This window comes from Lissotriton helveticus, chromosome 10 (assembly GCF_964261635.1).
Source record: "Lissotriton helveticus chromosome 10, aLisHel1.1, whole genome shotgun sequence".
NCBI classification, from domain to species: domain Eukaryota; kingdom Metazoa; phylum Chordata; class Amphibia; order Caudata; family Salamandridae; genus Lissotriton; species Lissotriton helveticus.
In genome coordinates this window covers 667,592,695-667,607,734 of record NC_136071.1, presented here as the reverse complement: position 1 = coordinate 667,607,734, position 15,040 = coordinate 667,592,695, and the positions used below count along the sequence as shown (strand labels likewise).

Here is a 15,040-nt window from a genome sequence, read left to right as displayed (position 1 = left end):
CTTTAGGAGATAGGATTGCCTATATGAAGTTTTGCAAATGTAGCAGTGCCTTCAGCTTACGCACAGATTTATACCTGTCAGTTTAGTACATCAGTGCTCTCTTGTCAAGTGTACATTCCCAAAGCCCTTTCTGCCAGTCTCTGGGCGCTGGAAGAAAACATACAACTCAACTGTCTAACTTACATGAAAAGGAGACAACTTTATGAAGGATTTTTGGTTTGTTTCTAAAACTACTCTAACTTTATGTACCTCAATAAAAGGTTCCGCCACAGTTAGGGCTTGCAACTCAGATTCTCCAGAGTCAAGTTAAAGCAACCAGAAAGGCTACCTTCCAGGACAAGAATCACACTTCACAACAATGTAGTAGCTACAGACGAAAAGCAATTAGTGCCGTTCAGATTATGTTCCAGGCATTGAATACTTGGAGGAATCACTCTTAAGGTGCTCCATGAAGGCCTTAACTGCCTGAATTTTAATGGGAGACATATATTCTGCTTTGCTATGGGCTGCCACTGCAACTAAGTGTACATGAATGGTAGTTTGCCACTCCGAGTTTTGTAGATGTAAAAATAGCAGATAATGCCCTGTAGCAGTGGTTTAGGGGGATAGGGGGGTGGGGTGGGGGGGTTGGATGGGGTCTATTTGTATACCCAAACAGAAATGGAAAAATCTCTTCCACTTCGCTTCATAGTGCGCACACAGGGGGATTACACGACTCATGCAGAATTGGAATACACTTATCAGGAAGTTTGGGGTAACCCAACTATGACCTTGCTCGCCACATAGCTAGATTTAGCAGCAGGAGGTCAGGTGTAAGAACTGGCCTTGATGCGGAGCTGAAGCTTCTTGCGAGGGTTTACCGACATTTCCAGCAGCATAGAGTATTCGTTCTTTCTCGCCCAAGTCTGTGCCATCAGAATGAGTGAACTGGATATTAGCCTCATTTTTCCTCACCAGGTAGTTGACTTTAGTCCAGTTGGTGATAAGGCACCTTTGGCCAAGTGCACTTGTACTTGCTTCTTTAACAGCTGTACATGGCTGCAACTCATATGGCAACAAGGTGGTTATTAAAGGTGGCACGGTGTGGAACCCCAGGCAATACACTTGCTATACCACTGAAAGCATCCAGTTGTTAGTTGTTTCCTTCCGCAGTAGGAGGAAATCCCCTCACCATTCTCCTGACAGGAAGGATTTGGGATCAGAGGTGATTGACAGGCAAGTCACGGCTTGGAGGTAGAAGAGAATTTGTTGGAGCAGCCTCTTCCGCTGCCGTTGCCACAGTAGCCATCCTTGCTAAAGGGCTTAAGTCCTAGTGCGTTGTGGGTGTTTGTGTCTGCAGGGACCCAGGGGCCTTTGTAGTCTGTGTCCTTTAAATTTGTTTGAGCATGGAGCCAACCAGAGGGCCAAACAGATCTCCATCAAAAAGGACACTGAGGACGTGTTGTACCCCTGTCCTAAACAAACTATCTAAGCAAGGGAACTGAGCAGCGTTCTGCTGTTGAGCTCTTTGGAGGTGGTGTCGGCAGAGTGCAGAGCACACCAGATGCCTATGTTGGAGAGGAACTTCCTTTTCACACTGTTATTGCCCCTCCCCTTGCGGTAGGCTTTAACGCGGTGCTTCACCTCTTCTTCCATCTCCTAATATCTGGAGATCAATTTAGTTGAGTTGGCAATCCTTCATTGATAGGCTGGGCCCACAGTCATGTGCTTCCCAGACGCATCAATTTTCTTGTTCTCATTATCTGGAGCAGGCACCTTCTGTTGCCTGGACTAAGGCGGCCTTTCTGTCAGTGTTCACAATTAAAGGCTTAGATTGGACCTGGTCCTTTATGTAAACTGGGATACCTTCTATTTTGCCGGAGTTTCCTTTCCACCTCTGGAGTGACTAAGCTTGACTTGGTTAGCTTTGGTAGGTACAGAACATCTGTCTTAGAAAATAATTCTTCTCCTTCCCCATATGGAACTTAACCTTGTGGTATTGTGCTGCTTTCTGTAGAACTGCATGGTAGGTAGTGGTGTCATCTGGGTTAGGAGGTGGGAGTCCCTGGCAGAGTAGGGTTCTAGATCATCTTGGGATAAGCATGGTAGTCCTCCCAAGGGTCGTCACCATCCCTTAGACAGCCAGGGTTGTTATACGGATTTATCAGGATTACAAGAGCTCCCATGGCCAGAGTGGGAAAAGAACTGGGGTGGCAGTGTGAAAGGCAGAGGAGGTGCTGGTGGTAGGAGGCCTATGGAAAGGAGGCTGCAGTGGCAGCATGGTGCCCTTGTCCTCCACCATCCTAGAGACCATAAATGACTGTAGCTCCTTAGATATTAGTTTCATGAAGGCAAACCTGGGCTTCTTGGAGGCTGGGTAGACAAACTAAGGCTTTCCCTGTGGATGATGCATGAAAATCTGGGTGGGAGAGGAAAGAAGAAATTGTACTTCAATCACAGTGTGAGCAGCAGACGGACACTGATTAAGGGAAATCAATATGTGCATGGCCCATGCTCCAAAGTAAGCCTTGAAAGGGACACTTGGCCTGCAGCTGCCAATTAGGAGGCAGCAAGGAGTGAAGCCAACACATGGTAAGCAATTGGTGGGCTTCAAACCCTTTACTGTAAACAATACCGTCTTGCAAGCAAGAGAGCATGATGTGCATGCGTTGTCACAGGCTTGACCTAAAAAAGGAACTAAAATAGATTTCAAATTGAATAGTATGGATGCCCTAGCTTTCATATTGTTTCATTGTAAAGCCATCAATTGTAGAGTATTGTGGAACAGGATAATTATAAGCTTATGGCTGTAACTCTGTAGAACACCAGCAATCTAACCAGATAATGAAGGGTCAAAATGCTGTTTATTCAAGATAGTGAAGACTTTAATCTCAGTGATAGTGTTATTAGTTTCTTTTTGAGCCTCTTATGGGAAAAAACATTGAACTCGAATGTCCACATTTTTTAATAATTCTGTGGTGCAGAGAAAATAAAAGCTACGATGGAGACAAAGACTGTTTAAGTTCTAACTTTATTTGGAGCTTGGTTAATAAACTAGTCTTTCAAAAGTATAATTTCCATGTTTCACAGTAAACACTCTTCAAGCCAACAGAGACTTATTCTCAGTAATTACAATGAAAAAAGCTGTAATCCGTAATTCAAGACTGCTGTAGTATACAGGAAAACCTGCAGACAGGGTATCATACGAGGGGAGGAGAGCAGGAAATGGACGAGTGAGAATAATATAATACAAGACAGATGCCCCCCTAGGCAAAGAGTTGTCAACAATCCAGAGTGTTTGGGTGGGGGGCTGTTCCGGTAGTGACATGGGCATGGAGTAGGTCAGAGGACAGACTTAATTCGAGGGGGGCGGTAGGTTTAAAATGCAGAAGCTGGTTCAGTCACCAGATTGCGACATCCCAGAACCCTCAGGATTACTTCCACATCTGAAATGCACCATCTTGAAGAAGGGAAAACAACAAGGGTAGGCCCTCTATGCTGTATCTTATGGAATGTGACAAGGCGGGGGGGGGGGGGGGCAGAGCCCAGAGCGAATGGATTAAGTGTACATACTAGGTTGTATCAAGTTGCAGGGACATGCAAGAAAGGGGAGATCGGATAACCAAGGGTGGTTTCCGTTCCAATATAAAGTGATAATGGAGTGAGATGTACCTGGAGGATGCCTAGGTGTGGCTAAAAACCTCATCTGTGGAAGGTACTAGTGACTACAGTCTCATTTAGTTTTGCTGGGGGTGGGAGTGGGACAGATAAATGACAGCCTACAGACCAAGCCACTGGAATTATGAGACTAAATTATGCAGCAAGAAAAGGCAAACAGCAGCCCTTTTTTTTAGGTTTTGCACCTGGCGCTGCAGTGCGAAGCGCTTTCGCCAGTGAGACCTATAGTCGTCGACTATGCTTTCAAGGGAGACAGGAAATGGACACGCACAGGCTGCTGGTCGGATCAGAGAAAGAGCGCGTTCACCAAGTACAGTTACGCACTGTGCCCATCTCCGGTCTCCCTTGCAAGCCTCCTGCAGTTACTTTCCCTCCCCCCTCCGCCGTCGGCTCCACGGTCCATCAATGCGCCCCAAAGTGCTCCTTTCCACTATTGCATTTTCCTTGCTCCACTAAGACCGGCTCCCTGGTCCGACAATCATGTTAAAGTGTTGCTAGTAAAAAGCGCTTCCCAAATCACTTAATAATCAGAGAAACATAATGGTGATAAGAAGCGGATTGTAAAACTTTAAATATAAACTTTTATGGTATGGGCAATTAGAGGAAAGCGTTCTCCACTGTCACCAGCAGCCTCCCTACCCTGTGTTTTCGCGGTGGGGGGGGCTCGTTTTGTGGCTGCCTTCCCGTCTCTTCGTTTAAGATTGCGTTTAAGGCTCAGGGGGTAGATTAGCGCGTTGTAAATTTCCCCATCAGCCGCGGTATTTTCAGCCACGAGAATGAGTGCTTCAACCGGGGTGCGTGCAAGGGATGGGAGGCACAGGACCACTAGCAAACAGGGGGCGCCCACACCTCCACTACACCCAGCGTGGATCCCCGCGCACAGCAGTGTGTTGTGCTCCTGCTTGGGTCACGCGCTGTACCTACCAACAAATCACACACCAACACTTCATAAACCACACAACCAAGGCTTCTGGCCCTCTGGTGTCCTAACGGCTCACCCCTGCCCTCGTGACCCCCGCACTACACCCAGCACTGATCTCCGCGCACAGCAGTGTGTTGTGCTCCTGCTGGGGTCACACGGTGTACCTAACAACTCATCACACACCAACACTTCACACACCACACAACCAAGTCCTCTGGAGTCCTAACGCCTCACCCCTGCCCTCGTGAATCCCCCTCCCCCCCCTTCATGGGGTTATCCGCAGGTCTTGGCTACCACCAACTTAATGGAATGTAAGAAAAACTTGGCAAACTATAGAAATGTGTGGCAGAAAAATGCAGAAAACCTTTTTACATGCACCCAGGAAATACCATGTATCCAGATCAACTTCACTCACCAGCGCAAGTCTCCCGCGCTACACCGCCCTCGAGCTAATGACAGTCCTGGTAATGAGTGAAGTCTGGGAGTGGGGTACTGGTAATGAGTGAGGTTTGGGTGGGTGAGGAATCTGGTAATGAGTGAGGTTCGGGTGAGTTAGGGTCTGGTAATAATTGAGGTTCGGCTGACAGATTCTGGTAATGAATGAGGTTCTGGTAATGAATGAGTCGGGTGACTGAGGTTCTGGTAATGAGTGAGGTTCTAGTTATGAACAAGATTTGGGTGAGTGAGGCTCTGGTAATGAGTGAGGTTCTGAATAAGAGGGAGGTTCTGGGAATGAATGAGGTTTCGGTGAGTGAGGTTCGGGTGGGTGAGGTTTGGGTGAGTTAAGTTCTGATAATGAGTGAGATTCAGGTGTCTGAGATTCTGGTAATGAATTAGGTTCGGGTATCAGATGACTGATGTACTGATAATGAAAGAGTTTCAGGTGAGCAAGGTTCTACTAATAAATGAGATTCTGGTAATGAGTGAGGTCCGCATGAGTGAGGTCTGGTAATGAATAATGTTTGGGTGAGTGAGGTTCAGGTGAGTGATGTTTAGGTGAGTGAGGTTCAGATAATTTGTAGGGGTCGGGTGAGAGTGGTTCTGGCAATGAATTAGGTTGGGGTGAGTGGAGTTCTGGTAATGAGTGAGGTTCGGGTGACTGTGGTTCTTGTAATGAATGAGGTTCGGGTGAATGAGGTTCTGGTAATGAATGCGGTTCGGGTGAGTAGATGTCTGGTTGTCAGACGAGGAAACTCCCAGAATGCATCCCTTCATAGGTCACCATTGATGGCGTTGCAATGAATGTTCTCCCAGCCTTGCACCACAGACGGGTGGTAAAGAGGCCAACAGACCACGAGTCGTCTACACGCCTCTCTGGTCACCCATCCAATGCCACAGGGCATCATTTTTACAGCTTTTGTGACATGAAATAATCCAAATTGTCGCATCTGTTGCAGTGTGATGGTTTGACGGTAACAGTGGTACAGGCACTTGGAAGAACTGCCTCTTGTGAAATACCCTGGTGCCTGCTAATTATGTTTTTGACGAATTAAGTGCCATGGGCAGGACTAGACTAGTGCAGGCCGAGAACATCTTTTAAACATGGATTTGCAATGCAATAGGTCTCGCATTTAGGAGAGTTTGAGCTATTTATTGCAAATAACAATGCATTTTATATTTGTTTTAGTTTTAAAACATAAATAAAAGGCACTAGTGCAGGCCGAGAACATCTTTTAAACATGGATTTTCAATGCAATAGGTCTCGCATTTAGGCGAGATTGAGCTATTGACATTGCAAATAACAATGCATTTTATATTTGTTTTCATTTTAAAACATAAATAAAAGGCATTGTCATTTACAATGCCAATAGCTTTAACTCTTGTAACTGCGAGACCTATTGCATTGCAAATGCTAGTGATAGTATAACTTACTTTGTAATATTTAGATACGGTAACACTATCTGGGCAAATATTTCACCTCATTAGTACCAGTTCAACAACAAAATATAGAAATAAGCAACGGAAATATGATCAGTTAACCGTTGCTAAGGGGCCGTCCACTATGTGCAAATATATGTTGCAATGTTTTTTGCTACTTTTTATTACTTTCGGCTAGAAATATTTGTTGAAATCTGCAGATTATGGATTTGCAGATTCGCATAATTCCAGAAGCCATTCCTATAAGCCATGGCCAGCTATAGTTTCTGCCCGAGGAGCATCACCAGTCTTCTTCACCACCCTGACCAGCAGGGACAGAACCCAAGTCACTCTACGCAGTATCCTGGACAGCAAATTCCCCATGAAAACCCAGATCAACAGTTTCATTAGCCTGCTTCCTCGCTCTTCGCATGTTCCGTAAAATCTTCAAATGGCTCCCCATCAATACTAGATGCACTGTCACTAAAGCCCTTGTCACTAGCCGCCTGGACCACAGCAACATACATGGTAATCACCTCTCACCTCCTGAAGAGGTTGCCAACCATACAGAACTCCTCTGCCAGACTCATCCTTGACCACCCCAAATGGACTCACATCACCCCTCACCTCCAGAAACTCCACTGGCTCCTCATACGAAAGATGTCAAGTAAAGATGCTGATCCACACGTACAAAGCCCAGCACAGCCAAGGACCAGCTTACATCAACCACCGCCTGCACTTCCAACAGCCCTCCAGGCACTTGTGCTCCTCCTCCCTCCATCCCTTCCTCCTTCCCTCCATCTCTCTCTTGCACCCCTGCAACCGTGGAGGACACTATCTCAAGGCTAAATCCTGGGACGACCTTCCCCTGCACCTGCAGACCTCTACCTCACTCCTAGAATTCCAGAAGGCACCCAAGACATGGCTGATCAACTGATCCCACCTAAAGCAACAATACCATCAGTGACTGGATGCCCTCCCAGGTGATTAGTTGTGCTTTATAAAGCCTGCGTAGTTGACTGATTGACAGAAGGGTTTCTAACATGCCACTGATCGGGTTAGAAAGTCATTAGCTTTAGACCTAGAGAGCACTGTGAGCTTGTGCAGCAGAATACAAATGTTGGACCCAGCCAAGGATATCCCTACCCATCTGTGTATATGGTTAGTCAAGTCTGGAATATACACTGCATCAAGTAGGATGGGAGCAGGGGGGACACATTGGGTTAAACAGTAATTCTGGCAGCCTACATCTCCTTATTTCTGAGAATAAGGCAGGGCAATGACAAACACTTTCAAAAGGAAAGCCAATCTTGTTTTTGAGGGTACTTGAACAAAGTTTTGAAAAATCTACTTCTCAGGCATATGCTGGGGGAGTGAACCAGAACAATGTTTTCAAGTTATGAGATTTACAGGCCCTTAAAACGTCTCGTGTGTTTTAGATTTTTGTTGGTGCTAGAGCAGAAATGGTAGGGGCACTGTATATTAGTGAACAGTGAAACCATTGTTTCCCCAGTCGCGGACATGCCCGTTGGAAAGAATCCAAGCTGGTTGTAAAACCTAAGAAACCTGGCCCACAGACAGAGAGGGGGGGGGGGGCGGGGGGTTCTTTGTCAATAGGAAAAAACATAACCAACCTATGTGTACATGTTTCTCAAGGCCTTAATACATCCACATGCTGTGCATACATCTGACCCCTAATCGCCTGTTCTCGCACAACGCGGCTGGGCTGTGGAATGCTCTTCCTCCACCTCTTCGCCAAGAGCCTAACCTCCTTGTCTTTCGGAAAAAGTTAAAAACTCTTCTGTTTCCAAAAAACTAGTTATAATGGTTCTCTATTTTTAATTCATCTCCGCTTGGTTAGTCTTAAGCGCTGGGATGCTCCCGAGTGGCCATGCGCTATAGAAGAGCCTTTTAATAATAATAATAATAATAATTGAGCTGGTTTTCTTAAAACAGTGTGCTAGGAATACGCGTTGCCAGAATGATTCACTATAAATGAGACTACGTTTGCAGCTATTTGAATTCGATTTTTTTTCTTCCAGGTGAAGACATGGGGCACAGTATAGCTCTGACTCCTTAGAATACTACATGCAGTTTGAAACACGGAAATGGCCACATCAGATGATAGCTGGCAGTAGCCTTAATTGAAGCCTAGCCAACTTTGAACAAACAAAATGTCCAAACAAGAAAGAATGCTGTGTAACAAGTAGATCTTTAATACGGCCATGTAAAATATAGCTAAACATTCTACTCTTAACTGGAATAATTCAAAAGAAAGTAAGTTACTTACCTGTAACTGTGGTTCTCTAGTATTGGTATCTTTCATAGATTCATGTGCCTGAATCCTTACCCGATGTGGGAGTCTAACGGTACAACTAAAAAAGTAGTGTAATGTCAAACAGATTGGAAAGGCTATAAAATCTTAACTTTATTAACATATCTTCATCATTTAAAAGAAATCAAACCGGTTGCAACACTCAAGAACACTCCCCTCAGAGGCTTCAGTCTCTCAGATTTTTAGAAAACAAGTGTGAGTATGAACTAGTACCAGAAGGTGAGACTCAAGTAATAAAGTGGGCCGCATGTGAATCCATGAAAGATTCCAATACTGGAGGTAATGTTAAAAGTGCACAATCTGTTAGTGGATGGTGGGGTATAACTCACTATGAGAGCTCACCTTTATTGTAAAAGATAACGTAATCCTGCCTGACCCACAGACTCATCTGAGCACTGTGAAATCCAAGCAGTAGGGCTGCATAAAAGTGGACTATTTTTTTTTGTGTCACCGCTCTGTAGATATCCTGTACAGACACACAGGCAAACAAAGTTGTCGAAGTTGATAAACATCTGATAGAATGAACTCGCACTTTAGACTGTAAAAGTGTGCTAACTTTTTGAAGAAAAATGTACGGCTGTAGTTCTCCCTCTTGCTATAGTTTGTTTAGGAAACAAATAACTGGCAGATCAACTCTAAAAGGCTCTTCGAGAATTTTCTTGATGCGCCTGCTAGACCATAAGGATGGGGACAATCACCTTCTAAAACAAGATATGGCTGCCAAGTGTACTTTAAGGCATGAGCGAGACCGGACTGCCAGGTGTAATAAGTAAGGAAGAATTCCCTCTGGTGCAGATGACATAGGGTATATTTTGACTGTTGACACCAGATCAAAAACTGCTTCTATTTAAGACCAGGTTTTGTTTGTATAATCTGCTCTAGCTTGAATATCTTTGCATTCTCTTGGGATGTTCAAGTGTGCAAACTCATTGAAATCAGAAGCCAAGCTGAAAAGTGTAAGGATTTAGGTCCAACTGAAGTACTTGACCTTGGTTCATCATCAGTAGAGTTGGAAGTGGTTGTAGTTGTATGTGCCGTCTCTGATCTGAGTAGCTTTGAACCAATGCTGCCTTGGCCATCTAGGAGCTATAAGAATTAACCTGCAAGCTTCTACCTTCATCTTTCTAAGAATCCTGGTTAGGAGAGGAATTGGCAGAAAAGCTAAAGCAAAGATCCCCAGGCATTCGATGGGAAACACCCCCCCCCCCCCACGACCTTGGTAGTGGATGCTAGATTGCGTAGAATCTGCATTACCGATTTTGGGAAGTTGCAAACAGGTCTCGATTTGGTGTGCCCAACTGATGAAAAATGTCCATTATAACTTCTTGCTTGATCTCCCATTCGTGGCAGTTTTTAATCCGGCTTAGTGGGTCTGCTATGACATACTGTTTCCCCGACATGTTCTGCTTTCAGCCTCATCTGATGACTGATTGATAACTTCCATATCTTCTGTGCCTATTAGGACAGTGCTTGGGATACTGTCCACCTTACTGGTTGATATAATGCATAGTTGTGGTGTTACCTTTGCGAATGAGCACTTCTGACCCTTGTATCCTCTGCATACATGCTTTTAATTCTAGGTGTACGGCCTTGAGTTCCAAAAGGATGATATGCATAAGTAACTGAGAGGATTTCGGTTCACCGTTGACCTGCAAATCCTGGAGATAAGCTCCCCAATCCTCTAAGGAAGCATCTGTTGTGATTACCAGTCGTGCAACTTGGGGTATGAAGGTTAGGCTGTAGAGAGATTAGTCTCTCGAACCTACCAAGAGAGTGCCCTTTGTATTCCGGGATTGACACCAACTGTATAGTTAAAGGATCCTTGCGTTTTGATCCATTGCTGGTCTAGTCTTCTTGCAATAGCCGCATTCAAATGCGGCACAATGGTACCAAAGAAATGCATGAGGACATAATCTCTAGCAGGGATTTGGATAGGCGAACGGAAAGTGAATTTTCCTTGCACTACAGAGGTCAACTGCATCAATTTTGTTATGTCTTTCTGGTGTTGGATATTCCTTTCCTATTATTTTAAATAACAGTGGTCCTAAGCTTAGAAAACAATACAAACAGATTCATTTATAGACCACAATGAGTGCTATAAATTTGATTCCAATGTCCAGCCGGACATGGAATATTTATTTGATCAATGTAAAAGGATTTATGAAAAATAGAACACACACGAGTAAAGAGGGCACAGTCCTGTACCCAGTATGAGGGAAAGAAAAATTAAGGGAAAGGGTAGAAAGCAGATTAGATTTTCAGGCAATAACTTTTTGGAGCAGAACGTGGCTTGCATCTTAATACATAATACTGCAAGCTCAAGACGACAGTGACAGCAATATATTAACACAATGGTACAATTTGCGACACTTTGATCCCTTGCCCCTATACTAGCGGGATCATCATCAGGACCAATAATAATTGCCTGGTTATGAAATTAAATATTGACGCTTGTTGAGATAAGGAGAGACAGGGAAAGGAAGATTCAGGTGAATCACTTGTGGCATAATTGACAACTTGACGTGCAACAATTGGTTAAGCAACCGTATATTTACATCCGTGTAGCGAAAGCTTTCAACACAGGGTGACATCCATAGTACTCGGAAGAGGGTCATGGCCGGCGCTTCCGTCTCTACTAGGTAGGGAACCACACAAAGAGAGACCGTGGAAGTCAGGGCGGTCAATTGAACCTTGGTGGTATAATTCACAACTTGACATGCAACAATTGGTTAAGCAACCATATATTTACATCCATATAGCGAATATTTTCAACACAGGGTGATGGCCATAGTGCTCGGAAAAGGGTCATGGCCGGTGCTTCCGTCTCTACTAGGTAGGGAACCACACAAGGAGAGACCGTGGAAGTCAGGGCGGTCAATTGAACCTTGGTGCCAGTGAGTACAGTTATGAATAAGTGCTCGGTATCAGTCACAGATTCTATGTTAGGTATTTACAATACTATTTGCAATGCACTAAGTTTCACCCTGATAGTTACAAGTGCTGTCCAGGTGCAGAACCGGCGCTTCAGTCTCTACTAAATTAATTAGTTCAAGGAGAGACGATGGAAGTCAGGGCGGTCTGCACCGAAAATGAGTATAACCAGTGCCATAACCGGCAAAGTCAGTAACATCAATAGTTATTTAATTCAGAGAACATAGTGCAAGGTCAGTAGGTGCTGTGGTTATGGACAGGCATTGGGGGGTGTGTTGGGTGATCATTTAGCGACAATACTGTGGTGGTGTGAGGATTAAGGAACGGCGCAGTGATATAACCCAGCATTAACTACAGAGCAGATAGTGCAAAGGTGCCACGAGCGAAGAACATGGTGCGGGTTAATGACCCACCTTGGGGTGGCGCAGTCTCGATTGGCCACGTATTCAAGGTCTCGGCTACCGGTGCTGCTAGCGGTGCCTGGGGAGTAAAAATGACACTGTTGATGGTCTATAACCAAGGGCCAGTTCGTTACGGTGGTTATCTCACAGTACAAAAAGACTTTGCTCTATCCGTTTTTGTGGATTGTAAAGCCTTGCCACTATGCGTCATGAAAAGTGCTTCACCATCATATGTTGGGTCTAACATTTTTGGTTGCACTGCTGGTCTGAAAGAAGTGTCCTTCAAATTCTCCTACCTCCATAGGACTGCTGCTCAGGCAAGCTGTCTAAAGCCTGTGGAAGCAATTTCCATCATGCAGTCAATTATTTCCGAGGAGGCTCACTCTCCTTACAAGATCTTCTTGGCCTCTTACTTGACGTCATCTGGCAGATTATCTACTTATGGTACCTTGTTTTACCACATCTGTCGGTCATAGCGTATGAGTACTGCTAAAGATTTTGAAGCTCGCACCGTCCAGGTTGACAGAGGAAAAACTTTCAAATGATGTCCAACCGCCTTCCCTCTCTAGAAGGCTGTGCGGATATTGGTGCTGATGTTTTGGTTTTTTTGGGGTTTTTAATGGGGCTGGGCCGCTTGCGTTACAACAGAGTTATGCTTTGGGTGTCCAATTAGGGAAGCTTGAGAATTTTCAGGAGCTTTATATTTTTTACCTAAACGTGACAACACTGCCTTTACTGTTGTGGGTATTTAATAGTTTTCATACCTTGCTACCATATATAATTCACAACAGGAATAGCTCTTATGGACCTGCGAGAAGCGTCTGAAGATGTACATGAAACAGTCTGCTTTGTAGTCTAAAGCAGGTCAAATATTTGCTGCTCTTTCTAGGACATTATGAAATCCTCCTATATTCTCTGGTGGAGAATCTGCAGGTGGGGGTACTAGATATGATGGAGCCAGAAAAAAAGTTATTCCACCCAGTATGTACAGCTCCCACTTCCCCTTCCTTCATCTGAAGCCATACTATCATCTACAGGGTTATTTTTTGATTGTGGTGTATGCCTTTGAGAAGTGGCTCTTGGTATATTACGTGGCGTTTGAGTGGAAGGCTGTATTTGTGGGGTTTCAAGCGGCACTGAAACCGGCTTAAGTCATGCTGATTTAGTTGGGACTCATTTGTAGTAGTCTGTGAGCATCAGTCGTAAGTCGGACACAGTGCTTTAGGTACATATCACGTCTTCCTGGAATGTTTATTGCGGAAATGACTGGAATTGATCTGTGTAATGTAGTGTCTCTTGTTGAGGAGGAGACTACCCATGATCATAGTATTAGTCTCCTTACTCTTCATCCTGCTGGTACTTGATGTGCCGCTCCAATTCACTATGTGCCACATCAAATGGACCATCATCATCGCTCGTCCTCATCTAGGAGAGGACTAGATGATAAGGGGATACTCTAGTAAGAGATGTGTGTTCTGGCATTAAAAAAGCAGTTTACCACTTTTTAGTTTGTCCCTCGTCGGAGACGTAGATGATGGCCTTATCAGCACCATAGATGGTACTGGTTTAATAGTCGAGAGTGTTGCCGCCGACGAGGCAGAGACTAACTTGATCATTGATGATATCGTTGCCATTGATTGTGTGGTCATCGACGTGGTTGTCGGTGAACTGATGATGGTCACCATTCTCACCGTCATGGTGCTCAATGCTGACGGCGTAGTAGGCTATTTCTTCATTGATTGTGCGCTAGTCTATGGTCATTTGAATTTGTGAGAAACCGGAGGGGATGGTGTAGAAGATTCGGATTTAGATTTTTCTCGTTTCTCTGAGGAGATCTCATGCTTCCTACCATTGAGAGGGTTTAGCCGAGGGACTTTTCACCTTAGACGAACCATGCAAAGTCTGAATTTTTTTTTTTTTAGACTTTTTGGGAGGCGCATGATCTGACAACTTCGGTCCTCTCCATTTTTTTGTACCCTGTTGGAAGAAGAGTCCTCACTATCCTCCCCAGAAAGTGTTAATATCGCTTCAAAAACTATAAGCCAAGGATAATCCAATCACCTCTCTTTACCCTTTAAGGTTTTTGATGAAAGTACGGCAGAGCTTGCAATCCATTATCTTGTGAGCTGAGTAGAAACAATACATGCAGTCCTTGTGTTGGTCTTCAGAATGCAGCCTCTTCTTCCCACAGGTTCCAGTCTGAAAATACCTTTTTAGCCAGATCAGACATTGTAGGCAGTCGGATTTGTTCAGCAGATGTTAGCTGATTATAATATAAAAGTATAACAATCTGTTTTTGAAATTGAATAGATAAGTAAGTTGAACTGAGCAGAACTCAGGACAGACTTCCCGCACATGAAGTGCGGTAGAAAATCTGAGACAGAAGCCTTTGAGGGGAGTGTTCTATAGAATGCTGCAACCTGATTGGTTGGAGTTTGGTTTCCATTAAATGATAGGGATGTTACTAAAGTGAAGCTTATATAGCCTTTCCAAGACAAGTTTAACATTACACTGCTTTTTTAGTTGTACAGTGGGACTCACACTCAGACAACGGCGAATGATTCAAGCATGTGAATCTATGAAAGATCCAATACTGGAGAAGCACGAGACTCAACCATGGATCCAATACTGGAAAATGCTCCATTGGCGCCTCTCACCCACTGGCCCATATCGATCACCTTTACAGGATGCAAGTCAAATGAATGCCACCAACCCTTTAATTTACTTTGAGTTCTCACCCACTATTTCCAATTCCTCCATTTTCCCTAGAAGGCTGCTAGAACGTTACTGATATTTAAAAAAAATTAGACAGTCTCCAGGAAAGATAATATCCCTGGTGTACAATCAGGATGCCAAGCAAATTAAGAATTAAATGGATTAAAAAATCTAATTTTAGGACTAGGTACAAAATGTATACATAAAACTTGCTATGCAAAC

At 44.3% G+C, this 15,040-nt stretch overlaps 1 protein-coding gene across 1 annotated transcript in view; it reads right to left on the bottom strand.

Annotated features, from left to right (window-relative positions):
- The window catches only part of GORASP1 (golgi reassembly stacking protein 1), a 276,910-nt gene that overhangs the window by 34,241 nt on the left and 227,629 nt on the right, over positions 1-15,040 (bottom strand). The gene's annotated exons all lie outside the window — the stretch shown is intronic.